Source organism: Epinephelus moara, chromosome 9, assembly GCF_006386435.1.
Source record: "Epinephelus moara isolate mb chromosome 9, YSFRI_EMoa_1.0, whole genome shotgun sequence".
Taxonomy (NCBI): domain Eukaryota; kingdom Metazoa; phylum Chordata; class Actinopteri; order Perciformes; family Serranidae; genus Epinephelus; species Epinephelus moara.
Genome location: NC_065514.1, coordinates 18,479,102 through 18,494,023, shown reverse-complemented (window position 1 = coordinate 18,494,023; position 14,922 = coordinate 18,479,102). Strand labels below are relative to the sequence as shown.

The window sequence follows — 14,922 nt, the reverse complement described above, 5'->3', positions numbered from 1 at the left end:
CACAAAGTACACCTGAAGCTGATGGGAATGCTACTGATTTTGTACGTATATTATCAGGTGTAAACTTAAGTATTGAACAAAAGAACATTTGACGTGATGATAGCACTAGATAACAAGTCAGGGGATCAAAGTTATTACAGCTCATTCTGAGGGGGTTATGAATGTCTAAACAATTTTTAGAGCAATATATCAATTGCTGGGAAATTTTACTTAAAACCACAAATGTAAACCTCATGTGCCAGAGGAAAAGTCAGGGAATCTCCAAAACCCCATGGAAATCATCCAGTAGTTATTTCAGTACTTGCCAAAGAGACGTGCCAACTGATCAAACCAACATTGCCATCCATAGTGCCAAGCCGCTGTCATGGCTAAAGGTATCTATTGGAAACAATGGGTTTAAATGGTTTTGTTCATTAAATGTTACTGAAGTTACTGAATATGAAAAACAATTATCAATCAGTGAATCAATCAATCAGCAAGTTAAGTCCCTACCAGTCAATATGTTAATAGAGAAACAGGCATCTTTGTCTCACCAGATAGATTTTTTTCCTGTAGTACAAATAAAGAGTGAGAAAACTTATTTGATTCAGAGTGTCTGAAAACAGATTTTTGTTTTGTTTTGTTTTTTTAATTTTATTTTTTAGTAATAGAACGATAAAAAGATTAAATTTCTGTCTCATAGTGTTTTCACATTTGGTCCTTTTTAGCCCTCGGAACGGACTCAGAGTAGTGACTCAGCATTTTTTGTGTATATGTGAACACTCTAAGAGAACTCAGACCCCTCTGAAGCTAACCGAACTCAGACCACGTGGTACGAGTCCGGTTCGCTTCAAGTCCACGGTGCGGTTTGCTAAACCTGTGCCTTCTAAATACACAGTGCTGCAGGTTGGCTTTGCTCTTTGCCATTGTATTTAGCCCTCTAAATCACATGCTGTTGCACTGAGACGCCACGTTGAACTGTAACGCTTGCAAGGATGCAGGATGAGGAGTAGTTTGGTCCATGGAAGATACTGCACGTGTCCAGATGTGGAATGTAGAATACATCAAACGGCAACAGTCTACAGCACAGAAACACTAAGGTTATCCTCTAATTTAGATAAGTTCATCTGAGATTGAGGGGCTTTTTAACCCCACTGCGTCAAAGTAAAAACAAAACTGTGTCAATACATATTATATATGGGCTACGGTGTGAACAAAAAGAGGACTAAGGTCCCATCAGAGCTGAAGTTGACCAGAAAGAGAACTGACAATGTTAAATCCACTGACCATCTCCAGATGTGGAATGTAGAATAAATCAAACAGCAACAGTCTACAGCAAAGAAACACTGAGGTTCTCCTCAAATTTCAAGTTCATCTGTAAGCGAGGAGCTTCATAACCGCACTGCAGGGCCACGCTAAAGTAAAAACAAAACTATGTTTTTTGTCAATATAGGCTGTAATGTGAACAGAAAGAGGACTGAGGCCCCATCAGAGCTGAAGTTGACAAGAAAGAGAACTGAGTCCTCTTTCAAATGAACTGACACTGTGAACACAAAAAGAGCTGACTCCCTTTTCTGTTGCTCCACTTTTTGGTGCACTTTCAGAAGACTGAGTTCAGGTTCATTTAAAAAGGACTATATGTGAAAACACCCTGAAACCTGGAGTATCTGTCTTCTTGTGTATGCTTTCAATACTGAAATAAAGAATCCTTGAATCAGTTTTTATTCAGTTACATTTAAATGCAGAAATAAGGGGTGAATGTGTTGACAAAAAACTACAAGCCAAGCCCTAAAATGAACCCCAAAGAGAAAGACAAAAAGGGATTTTCCAAAAAATGAGCAGCTTGGAAGTAGAGGCTGCAATAAAGAGGTGAGGGGTCACAGCTGGAGTGCAATGAAGAGACTTGCCTAGAAGTGAGGTACCGAACATGCCGATAAGTAATTAATTGCAAATGCTCCCAAGGGGATTTAAGGGTGTGAGTAATCATTTGTAGTCTGCATTGTTGTGTGAATCTTAGCTCAGCAACTTTTGCTTGCAGATGTGTCAATAAAAACAGACTGCTATGTAGAATTAAGTACTTTATATTTAAATGTGGAGAAGATCAAGTATGAAGCCTGAAAAGAACAGCCCATTTATTCCTGCTCTGTTCACTCTAATTTGCGTTTAACCCTAAAATGACACTGCTTCATTTCCAAGGCTGCAGCCGATTGGAACAGTGGCTGATTCAGATATCTGAGATGCTATTGTATCCCTCCCTTTAATCATAAACTGTTCGCTGACACGAGATGAGCATTACTGGCAATTACATTTATGGTTACTTACCAGAACAGTTAATCCCTCATCACAAGACAGCAGTGCTGTGGACTTACTCTACAGATACTATACAGACTACCCTGGAGCGGTCTCAGCAGTTCTGTTCTTCACCTTATGTAGGTGGAAAATGCCCTTAAAAAATTCTGCACATGCAAAAACATTTGATACTTTTTCTACTCCTGCTGACTTTGGTGATCCCCTGACTTTTGATAGAGTGCAACCAGCCAGTTGACATTTGTGGTTTGGAGTGGAACGTCCCACCAACTATTGGATGGATAGCCATGACATTTGGCACTCACAATAAAGTCCCCATCAAAATGAAATGCAGTGACTTTGGTGAGCCCAATTTTTCATCTAATGACATCATTAGGAGTCAAAATGGTCATTTTTCCAATACTTTGGGTTATAACCAAATAGTTGCAACACTAATGACATTTCCATCGGCCTCAGCTGTACTGTGTTAAGTCCTAACTTGCAGTCTTAATGTATTAGTTTCTTAGTTTAGCATGCTAACATGTTCAACTAACATTGTGAATATAGTAATTATTATACCTTCTTAGCATCAGTATGTTAGCACTGACACTATGAGATGTTAGTTTGCTGATGTTAGCATTTAGCTCAGAGTCTATATGTACCTAAGTGCAGTCTCACAGAGCCACTCGCATGACAAGTCTTGCTTTTCAGCTTAGCCACTGAGCTTTATGGTCCTATTATATCCCTCTATGGTATCAGTTTAGTTTATCATATCTCATGTAAATTCACATTCTCCTCTATATTAATGGTATTTTCAATATGGTTTGACTACCATTTTTGAACATTCTGATCATTTCGTTTTAATTAAACTTTAATTTGTTATAATATTGTATCCTTATATAGCGCACAGTTTTCTTTTTCTTTTGCTGGAGCATGAGTTAAATTTCCAGAAAGGGATCAAATGCTATTAACTGCCCTCATAGATTCTGATTAGCTTAGCAATGCCAGACCAATTCACAATACAAATTAATCTGGAATCTCTTAGTTCACTTTTAATTTCCAAGGGGTGTTATCAAGCTGTAGATCAAAATGTCTCAGGCTGCAATTGGATAGCTCTACATCCAATCAAAGCAATGAAACGTGACGTAGCACTGAGCGACAGACAAATGTAAAGCCCCGTTTCCATCAAACACTTTCAGTAGGGTACCTTTGAGAAAAAGTAACCCTTCAGACATGGTACCTAGATCCTAGTGTTTCCACTCCAAATTGTGCTCTTAATTGTGGGCAGGGTTGTTGACACTCACTGCTCTGCCCAGCACTCACAGTATTTCCAAATTACTGGTGACACAGAGGGAAGTCTGCGCCTCGTTAATCGCCCACAGAATAGGGCTGCATGCCAACATTTTCAGAACAAACTAAAACAGGCTGCAGTGAGAGTCTAAACAGACTACAGCATATCGAGATGGGCTGTGACAGTGTAGCATCAATATGTATGTGAACAAGTGTTGCTGGTTTTGCCATCAGAATTCTAAAATAGTACTTCGCAGAAAGTTCCACATCAGCTGCAGCCATCTTGGCTGTTTTCAAAAATGTCTTAATGGCGCTCCTCTTCATTAAACCAGGTTTATGCATACCATAGTATCCCTGGCATGAGGATGCATGGGCCAAAAATGATGTAATTTTGTATTTTGCATGAAGCACAAAGGCTCTGCAAATTGTGAATCATTTTATAGAACCCCCTAGCAGATTTGTCTGCACCCCAGGCTGGGGTTTGATTACAGTCTTTGAAATCTAATTTTCCTGTGATGCATTGTATTGTAAGAATATGGGAATGTAAAGACAAAATGTGGGTAGACTAGTCCTACTGTTTTCAAGTCAGATACTGAATAGATTCACTCCACTGCGCTGCTTGTCTGCTTTTGATTACAGGCTTTGTGGCGAGCCATTGAAGTGAGTTAAGCAGATGTTATGCAATGTTATTTTTCAATATGTTTTGCCTCGATTCAGTCAGACATGCCAATTTTCCGATCCCAAACATTCTGTGTGTGTGTCACGGTTGAAAGGGCTTATAGATGCTGAAGAAAAAATAATAACCTTTTTAGAATAATCAAATAACTCATACATTTCATAACTTCCTTACATCCCTTCCCATATGTCATTCTCCTGTACAGTCGTAACAGTAAAGAAAGTGTACTTTTTTTAATCTACGCTCTAAACTACAAAAATGTCCCCTAGTGACATGCCCAGAACATTGAAACGCTCTCCTCTGGTGTAGCACAGCCAAATAAGGGTGGTATTATCAGCTGGTGAGAGTCAAAAACGATAAAGAGGAAGTGCAACAGCATGTACATACCCACATAACATAAACAAACTGCACAGACATTACTGGGAGATAAACAATAAAGTAAATAAACAATATACTGTAGACAATACTAAACCAAAAGCTCCAAGCAATAAACAGACTTAATGCTTCTTAGGTAAACTTAAAAGATTTCATGAAATCATTGCTATACATGTTTAGATCATTAAGACCTAATGAGATATGCCCTGTAATGTAATTTGGTTTGTTCTGGGCAAAAAAAGGGGCTCAGGATTAAACATATTTCAATAGAGTACCTTAAGCTAACTGCAATTTTCATTGGGTGGGTTCTGCAACAACCGAACATTATCCTTGTTTTTCTGAATGTGTATATTAGTTATTGACCTCTAGTGCATTCAGCATCCAGGGATATTCCAGAGATTATCCAGATGTGACCCTGATGAATGCTTTAAACCGAAACATGTTGGTTTGCAAACAAGTTTTTTTTTTTTTTTACAAGACAAGTTTTAGCCCCTTTAGGATTCTTTCACTTCTCCATGCACCTTACAAGTAGGTGAAATTATGCCAGAAAACCCCACCCTGTCTTCACAGTATCCACAGATTTGTCATCACAGTGGCTGGAGACCTGTGTTAAGACCCAGTTACTGTTTCCATTAAAATTACATCATGCAGTGCAATGGGGTAACATGTTCTTTCTTGGTGATGACATAACAAATAGGATACAAAAACAAAAGCCAAGAACAGTAAACAACCGCTACTAATATATCGTTTCTGAGGTAACTGTAAACTGGGTGTTTAAACACTGGGAATTCAAACAATGGTCTTATTTCAGGTTTTTATTTCAACTACACATCTGGGATCAACACAGAGAAAGGCGCAGTCAGTGAAATCAGCTGCCGTGCTATTTAGTTTGTAAGTTAAGCTTTATTTGCTCAAGAAATCTTATTCTGATCTAGATCTCTTTTGCAAGAGAGCCCTGAGAACAAAAACATATAAACAAGATTACAACAGGAAAATGCATTCACTGACAACAGTATTTGCAGTACTTGCAGCGTTTGTGCTCTTGTGAAATGCATACATTTTGTCTTTTTTGGAGTTAAGAACAAGATTTAAATCAAACAGAGAGATCTGGAGGTCATCTACAGCAGACTGTGCTCTGGAGAATACCTGGTTTGCAGTGGGGCTGATGGTATACAAGATGGTATCATCAGCATAAACATGGGCATTACAGTGCTGGGTTGGAATATGAATATTATTTGGCTAGCTTATAACTTTATCTGATAGTACCAAAACAGTAATGCTTTGGCTGTTGCCATGTTCTCAGTGTCTGTTGCTGCCAGCAGCTGTACACTCTGACTGACCCTGAGCCAGTCAAATAGGGGTGGAAAAAAAGGGCTTTGCATCAAATAGGTTTCTGTTTGGCTGTTTGTAGATACAACAAATAGTACTTTTCTACGGAAGACGAGAACGGCCATGTATTTATTTATTTTTTGTGCACTGTTATCTCGTGATAACGACTTATTATTTCGTTATCTCGATATAACAAAGATTGTTATCTCGTGATAACGAATTAATTATCTCGTTATCTCAATATAACAAAGATTGTTTTCTCGTGATAACAAATTAATTATCTCGTTATCTCGATATAACAAAGATTATTTTCCCGTGATAATTGTCAAGTCTGCTGATTGCACACTGGTTAATGTGATCGTCTTGATTTCAGCCTACAAGAGCTGCTGCGGTCCTGCTAGATGCCTCCTACTGCTGCTGTTATCATTAGTCACACTTCTACTGTTATTATACACATAGGATTATTGTCACATACTGTATATTTCCAAATAGTCGCCCGGTGGCAAATAGCTGCCGGGCACCTAATAGCCGCTGGGGGTTTGACCCCATTTTGCGTATTAAACGCCAGGGCGATTAAACGCCGGGGCAATTATTTCCTCATTCATTGCCTCAAGGAGGCAAGGAGGGACAGCCCTACAGGCAGGGAGAGAGCAGCTCGCAAGGGCTGCTCTCTCCCTGCCTGCAGGGCTGTCCATCCTTGAGGGACTGTTTGCGCTTTTACGCACGGGTCGGTGGTGAAGTGGCGCACATGACTCGTGCTACGGACGGACGGACAGCCACGTATCTAAAACAGGTAATACATCTGGCTACATCTTTCCCACATCAAATATCCGTGATCACCTACACCCGCGTGCATAAAAGCGCACACGATTCCGTGTCCTCTCACCGCAGATGCTGTGATTTGATGGCCCGGTACTCACTGTAGTCCACTCTTATAAGACCCAATAATAATAATAATAATAATAAGCTACTGTGGACCTATATGCCATGCCTTTTAATAAAATTACCAGAGGAGTTCGCTGAAAAGCAGGTAATGTCAGCCTGAATTACTCGTGTGCGTCCCTGGTGAAAATCGCTGACATACATGGGAAATACGGCTTCTACAGGCTCGCCATAGGTCACTGTCAGGACTCAGGGACCAGAATTCGGGATGGCGGACCGTCGGAATGGCGATATTTCGGTGTGGCGGCCTGTAACCGTTGGTTAAATGGCCCGTTCGGTTGGTATTCGGATAACTGGGGCTTTTACGCAGCCCTGCAGGCAGGGAGAGAGTAACTGGGGCTTTTACGCAGCCCTGCAGGCAGGGAGAGAGCAGCCCTCGCGAGCTGCTCTCTCCCTGCCTGCAGGGCTGTTCCTCCTTGAGGCAATGAATGAGGAAATAATCGCCCCGGCGTTTAATCGGACCGGCGTTTAATACGCAAATAATCGCCCCGGCGTTTAATCGGACCGGCGTTTAATACGCAAAATGGGGTCAAACCCCCAGTGGCTATTAGGTCCCACCAGGCGACTATTTGGAAATATACGGTATGTGACAATAATCCTATGTGTATAATAACAGTAGAAGTGTGACTAATGATAACAGCAGCAGCAGGAGGCATCTGACAGGACCACGGCAGCTCTTGTAGGCTGAAATCAAGACGATCACATTAACCAGTGGGCAATCATCAGACTTGACAATTATCACGGGAAAACAATCTTTGTTATATCGAGATAACGAGATAATTAATTTGTTATCACGAGAAAACAATCTTTGTTATACAGGGCTTGACGCTAACTTTTTTCCCAAGGAACACATGTGCTCCTAAGTTGCAAAAGTAAGGAGCACACAAAGAACTTTAGGGGCACAATGTAAATTGATCAAATAATGTGTTTTCCGTAATAAACGTGATGCAAATAGACATTTACAAGCAAAATTATGTAATGAATTTGTATACAAAATGTACAAAAAGGTAAAATCNAGTACAGGCTCGTTCAGGAGCTACAGCTCCATGGTGACCGCTTCCGGGTCTACTTCAGGCTCCTCTCTGCTATTGGACGCGCGGCGCCGAGGTGTCGTCACAGCGCGTTGCGGTGAAATTTAAAAAATTTCAATTCGAGCGCAGGCTGGCGACGCGCAGACGGCTCGGCGGCAGAATAGTGTGCTCTTGCGCCGTGGTAGCACATATACAATGAATGGGTTCGTCGGCGGAGGTCTGCGCTTTGCGCGCTCTGTGTGAAAAGGGCTTTATTTCCACCCTGCCCAGCAGCGGTACCATGGCAAATGGTCCCTAAAGGCCTCTACACATGATCAGCTGTAAAACCACTTTGCGCTGGCTGTCCCATTGTTTGTCTATGGAGAGGGCAGCAACGCCTGACAAAGCGGCACCGCTATCCTTGGCGTCGTGCACCGCTCTGATTTTCCGCCCGAGCGCTGCGCTCAGAGTTGAAATTATTTGAACTACGGGGAGAACGGAGCAGGCTTCCCCGGAGATCCGCCACTTAACCCAGTCCATCTCCTCCACACTTTGACTTATTTCCACCCTGCCGACAGTGGGACTTATATTCATTGTGCCAACAGTGGCTTGGAAAACCGCCCATAACCGTGTCACACGGGGAAGAGGGAAGGCCACTGGAGTTCCTCCAACATTTGCGGTTAGATTATCATATTTTTTTATTGACAAAAATATGGGCTGCTTCGGCTGATTTTTTTATGCACACATGTGCCCCTGAATATTTTTTACAGTTTGCACACACCTATTTTTAGTCGCAAATGCGAGTGAAACGCTCGCACTGTCGAGCCCTGTTATATCGAGATAACGAGATAATTAATTCATTATCACGAGAAAACAACCTTTGTTATATCAAGATAATGAAATAATAAGTCGTTATCACGAGATAACAGTGCACAAAAAAAAAAAAAAATACATGGCCGTTCTCATCTTCCCTACTTTTCTAACTCAGTCTTTCCCAAAGTTAGAGTCTTGACCCAAAATGGGTCGCAAATCTTTTTTCTTTTGGTTGCAGATTAAGTAAAATTCAAAACAATCCTTTGATATGTGAATTCAATAAAAAAGAAGAAAAGTTTTTGTTTTTTTGGTCTGTTCAGCTCAGATGCCGTGTGTGGGGCTGTTCACCCCTCCTGACCTCGCAAACCTTGACCCGAAAACGTGTTCATGCTCTGTGTGACTGCTCTGATTTTCTCACTCTCAATCACATACATAATGTCGCAACAAAAATACAAGATAGAGTTTGTAAACTAAAGATTTAGCTGCCATTGCTGATGTTATATTGCTAGCTGTGATTAATTAGTAGTTGTAGCAGAGACTCCACTCTGCAGTGTAGCTTATTCACTTTACTGATACACCAGAGAATTACACAGTAACACTGGACTTCACAATTTACCATTCGTTTACCGTTAACTATAAATTTAATACTGTTTAAAAGTCATTTTACTTTCACATCCTTGTATTTATCATGTTTATCTGTACTGTAGGGTTATATGGGGGCAGCAGCATTGAGGGTAGGCCCTTTGACGATATCCCAGAATATCTCTTTCTCACAGCCTAATGTTGGCAGGCATGGTAGAGTCAGAACTGTTCTTTGTTTTTGTTAGTGATGTCAGTTTGATTTGGTTAGATCACGGCTATGGAACATCAAATCATTCTCATGCATGATGTCAAAACAAAAATGCAAGGAAGAGTTTGTAATCATCGGCTTCACCAAAGTCATGTGATATGCAGAAGAGAGGTGTTAGTGTGTTTTATGTGGCGAGGTGCTAAGTAAAGACTGAGAGCTTAAAAGTGAACAAATTGGACAGACCAAAAACAATGTCGGAGCAAGTCAAAATATTTTTTTCGGTGCAAAGAAGACACTTTGAACAGTGTTTTGACAGCAGAAAAGTAACTCAGTCATGTGTTTGTGTAGCGTCTGAATAGTTTGTTTCACATGTCTGTTAGTTGGTGACTGATGTGTTGCTAGCTGGCTACGATTACTAGTCAGTGTTAGCCGCCATTGCCGATGTTATATTGCTAGCTGTGATTGATATTCCAACGTTCCCTCCCCCCAACTTGCGGGCTTGTAGAAGTGTTTCATTCAACATTGTTTTAATTGTGGAGGAGTCAATGAAGTCTTTGTAACATGTGTATTAGTAAACTGATTAAGTGTGTCAGTTTCCATGACGAACAAATTCTAATAATGATGAATTACAAATGGTGGGAAAATGTAATGTACATTTTAACTGTAGTGGTCATTTAAAGTCCAGTTCAGACGAGTGATTTACGACAAGACGAAACCGTTCTAGAATATTGCAGAGAAAAGTTGCAGCGGTGTGAACTGGCCAGTCTGAGCTCGACTCAATCTGGCTGATGGTGTCACCTGCAACTCCACTGGTCAAATCACTGGCGGCTGGTTTTAGAACGTAAAGCACGTTTTCAACAACCAATTGGCTTGGAGTGAAGTTCACTGGTCAAACCAAAATGACCACACATGGCATGTTTTCATCCTCATGGTGTGCCGTGTATGACCACATTCTCTCTGACTTATTAATTGGCGCTGGTTATTTATATTGTGGTGTATTGATTATGAATACTGTCCCTCTAATGCTTTTTTTGTTTCTGTTTTCCACTGTTTCATCACTACTACAAATGCAGCTGTAGCCAGTATCTCACTATCACTGTCCTCATTCATAGTTTAAGAAGCTACAAATTATATTCAGCCACAAAATAAGCCTGAAAAGCTAAAAATCAGAACGAAAGCATAGAGATGATACACCATCACTGGCAGCTTTTTAGAACGTTGCAGAATGGCGTTTGTTTTAACTCGCCTCATCACCAGTCTTTGGTCTGAACTGGGCTTAGTATTAGACAGAGTACTTACTGTAACTCCACGTACAGAGAGAGAACATTATTGATATTACATGCTGATGTTGGAGACCTTTTGATATATGCAAGAGAAACATCAGCGCATGCTTAAGAACACAGGAAAACACTGCTCTCTAACTTTCTGCCAGTGTTTTCACACACCCAAAATGTTTATCATGTAGCAGACAAGCAGAGTTAGACCAGTTCCTTGCTATGTCTTATCTGGGCCTTGGTGCTGGTTGAGGTCGGAGCTATCAGCTCGGACACATTTTTCCTTTAATGGCTGCTCTGCATCAATGCAGGCCGATCATGCCACCATTTTAATTGGCCCCTGGACATTTTGCACTTATCAACCAACTGCGGGACTTCCTTTCAAGTTCCAAGAAAGCAATGGCCTACTTTATCAGTTTGAAAGTATTGTTTGCTGCAATTTTAGTGCTCCCCAGCCAGTCCTTGCCAAGGCTAAAACTTTTCCAACTAGAAAACAGAGCTCGCTGACAGACTTCTTCTGTTTGGCTGCAGATTGGTGTTTTGTTCCTTCAATCCCCCCTAAAACCCCCACCCATTTTCTTAGTTATGTCAATGTAATGCTTTCATTTTTTTCACAGGAGAACTGTGAAAAATTAATTTTGGCTTTATAGTTATATTTATGTTATTACTGGAGCCATATTCCTACTATGACAAGTTGAAAAATATCTGCTGTTATAAAGGCCTGTCAAAACAATAGATTAACTACCCTTGAATAAATATTAGTACATTTGCACTGAGCATTTATATTAGAAATAACCAACACTCAGAGAAAACTCCACCCAAGTTATGCGAGGCAGATTTAAGGCTGGAGCAACAGGGTGGTCCACGCACTGTCCATCTACTCAGTGTTCCCAATCCACAGCAGCACTGTTCTGTCCTGTCGCACAGATTTATTGAACAGGCACAGCACACCGCCCACTTATCACTCTCATTTGTTGAGGCAATATGAGGCAAGATGTGTACAAACAATAACTGACGCCAAACACAACCACATTATGAGTTAGCTTCAAATGGCCTGACACCACAAAAGCATCATAAAAGCAACAAAGAAGCCAATTCAAACAGGGATAAAAGTCCTTGATTACCAAATCCCACTGAAACCTGTGGAAAGAACTTAAGATAACACAGTTGTTCTCCCCTGCACAACCTTCAGGAAATGGTTATTGCAAGAGAAGAATGGCTATGAACCAACAACAAATCCAGATGTCCCATGCATAAATGGATGGGCTATTTTATGAAGAGCCTTCAGAACTATTTCTTCCCTCTTCCTTCCTACTGTACGTCAGGAAATGGGCATCATCCATGGCTTACTGCAAAGCAAGGATAATCCTAAAACTGAAACGATTATTAAATTGACAGAAAATTAATCTGCAACAATTCTGACTTCATGTTTAAGATATTTTACATAGAAATGCAAAAAATCTCCGGTTCCAGCCTCTCAAATGTAAACACTTACTAGTTTCTCTTAGTCTTCTGATAGTAAAATTAACACCTTTGGATTGTAGACTTGGAATTTACATTTTATATTTCAAATGATTAATCCAAAAAGTAATAATCTATAATACAGTGCCTATAAAAATATTAATGAGAGGGTTGCTAATAAAGAAGGCTACCGCGATAACTCTAAAGCAGCTACAGGTTTCTACTGCCAGGGTCACCTGGGTGCTTCACCGGTCACAGCTTTATGACAGAGTGGGAGAGGAAAAGAAAGGTTTAATGGTCTGATAAAACCAGCATCAAGCTTTTTGACTATAACACTAACCAGTTTGTTTAGAGTTGGCGAAGCCCCACACATTAACATAACCCATCTTTCCAAACAGGAAGCCTGGTGCTGGTAGCAATTTGCTTTGGGCAAAATCTGCTTTCCAGATGTACAAAGCTAACACAGACAAGCACATAGACACAAAGCTATAACTGCTATCAAAGGCTACCCCAATAACTAGAAGGGGTGAATACTCAGTTACGTGTCTAAAATGCGCAATGACTTCTTCAATAATGTGAAGCAACAGAACAAGTACCAATATGGCTTGACACAGGCCCACACCATCAGTAGCTTTCAACCAAGCCTGAGCTCTCTCGGGGAAAACCCCTGAAAATACACCAAATACACAGATTCAGGTTTTTTTGTTTTTTTTTACAAGTCTGAGCAGCATGTGTGAAATGTGAGCACGCAGCACTTCAAATATGCACAACACGCAACTTTTCTGGGGAAGAGAAAAATCCCTTGTTGCAGGCCATCACTGAAGCAGTCTATAGCACCTATGGATTGCCTCAGGAAGAGGGGGCTGTACTTCTATGTGTCAAGCAGAATTTGTCTAAATTATTGATGATGGACTGATCGGAGATTTCAGATGGCAGATGGTGCTGTTTGCATTATGTTTCACCACCAATCATAGCCTGCAGAGTTTTTCATGCAACTACTCTTGCTCTTAAATCTAGTTGTAGACATTTGTGTGTCAACTCCACCAGGGGCCATATTCACAAACATTCTGACATTCTCTCCATACTCTTGGAGAGCTCTTAACTTAGCCTGAAAACATCTAGGCTAACTAGGCATCTAACATCGAGCCCTAGATTCGGAGTGATTTAGGAAAATTCTCAGAGCAACTCTGAGCAAGGAAAGGATAGACACTTTTACCTGAGTGATAAGGCTGCCCTCTTATAGTCGACCAAAGGTAAGTCGACCACAAAGGTCCTTAGTCAGCAAGATTTCATTGGTCACTTAATCGCAGAAACTCTACTAGAAGCTGTGCCTTTACAAAATAAATCAAAACCTATATGACTGGACCATGTGGGAATTTAATTTGAAAGGACAGACACAGGAAGTGGCCATGCTCAGCAGTCAGACAGATGTCACGTTAATTTCCAGGGCTGGTACCTGCGGTTATTCCACAGGCTAGTTAATAACATGTCGGGCAGGAAATCCAAAGTGTGGGATCATTTTGAGAATGTGAAGGACAAACCCAAGGTGATATGTAAACTCATCTTCATTGGTCGACTACAAACATGACGTATCATCTGAAACATGGAAGTAGCTACATGCCCGTTAGCCACTTAGCACAATCATTACTGCTTTGCCGACAACGTCATTAACAGGCGGCTCGCTCAGTGTGTGACGTGCACTTGTAGATAAAATATAGGCCTATATTAATGAAGGTTCATTAGTACTGTTTTGTATTTCTCTGTAATGTAGCACAGTGTTAACAATGTTACTGATACTATTCTTTCTCACACCTTGAACTCAAACCAGTGTGTTGCCCCGCCCAAAATATATCATTTAATAATTAAATTAATATCATAAACATGCGGATGACTAGTGGACTAATGGCCCTAAATGACAACTATTGGTCGACTAGGAAAATTCTTAGCCAGGGGAGTCCTACCTAGTGAGGAGGTGTGGTTGCCCCTGTTACTAGGTACAATGCATTCTATAACAGATGTGATTGGTTGCCTTTTTGTGAGCCTGCAAGGTGTGAACACCAAGTGGAAATGAACAGGACTGCATTAGAATATGAGACTGTGAGAGCACAGTAGTTGTCACTGTGATCAATCTGCTGATGGATGGTAGTTACAGACACAAGTCATCACCGCTGCGCTGGTGCATTTTTTCTCAGTTGCCACATATCTTAGTGTTGATGTGATCACTTTCATTTCTAGTGTTATAGTGTTGTTGTGTTGGGCGGAGATGTGAACACATCTTTGATGAGATCAACCACAAACATTTACCCTGCTCCATTGGATCTGTAGCATTTCATTAACTCACTGTCATTCTGTGTTTGGAGTAGACTTGCACCGATTTATCGGCAGTGCTCGGAATCGGGCCGGTTTTCACATGATCGGCTGTGACCTGCGACCGGCCGGTCAGTCTAAAATATGTCGATTTAAAACGCTGGTCAAATTCCCGGCGCACCCCATGATTGACATCTTGTAACACAGCAGCGCACGCGCACACAGCTTGGGCGATGTGAGGAAGTGAAACACAGGCGGCTTCTCATCTTAATCATTAACGCACACACATCAAAAGAGAGAAGGAGAAAGTTGTTAATTGTCCGTGGTAAACTGAACTGCGGAGCTCTCACTGCTGCTGCTGAGGCGCGTGTCTACGTGCCGGAGATGCGC

General features: G+C 41.1%; 1 protein-coding gene across 2 annotated transcripts in view; it reads left to right on the top strand.

The window, feature by feature from the left end:
• Nucleotides 1-14,922, top strand: part of LOC126395226 (zinc finger and BTB domain-containing protein 26-like) — a 30,803-nt gene that overhangs the window by 426 nt on the left and 15,455 nt on the right. The gene's annotated exons all lie outside the window — the stretch shown is intronic.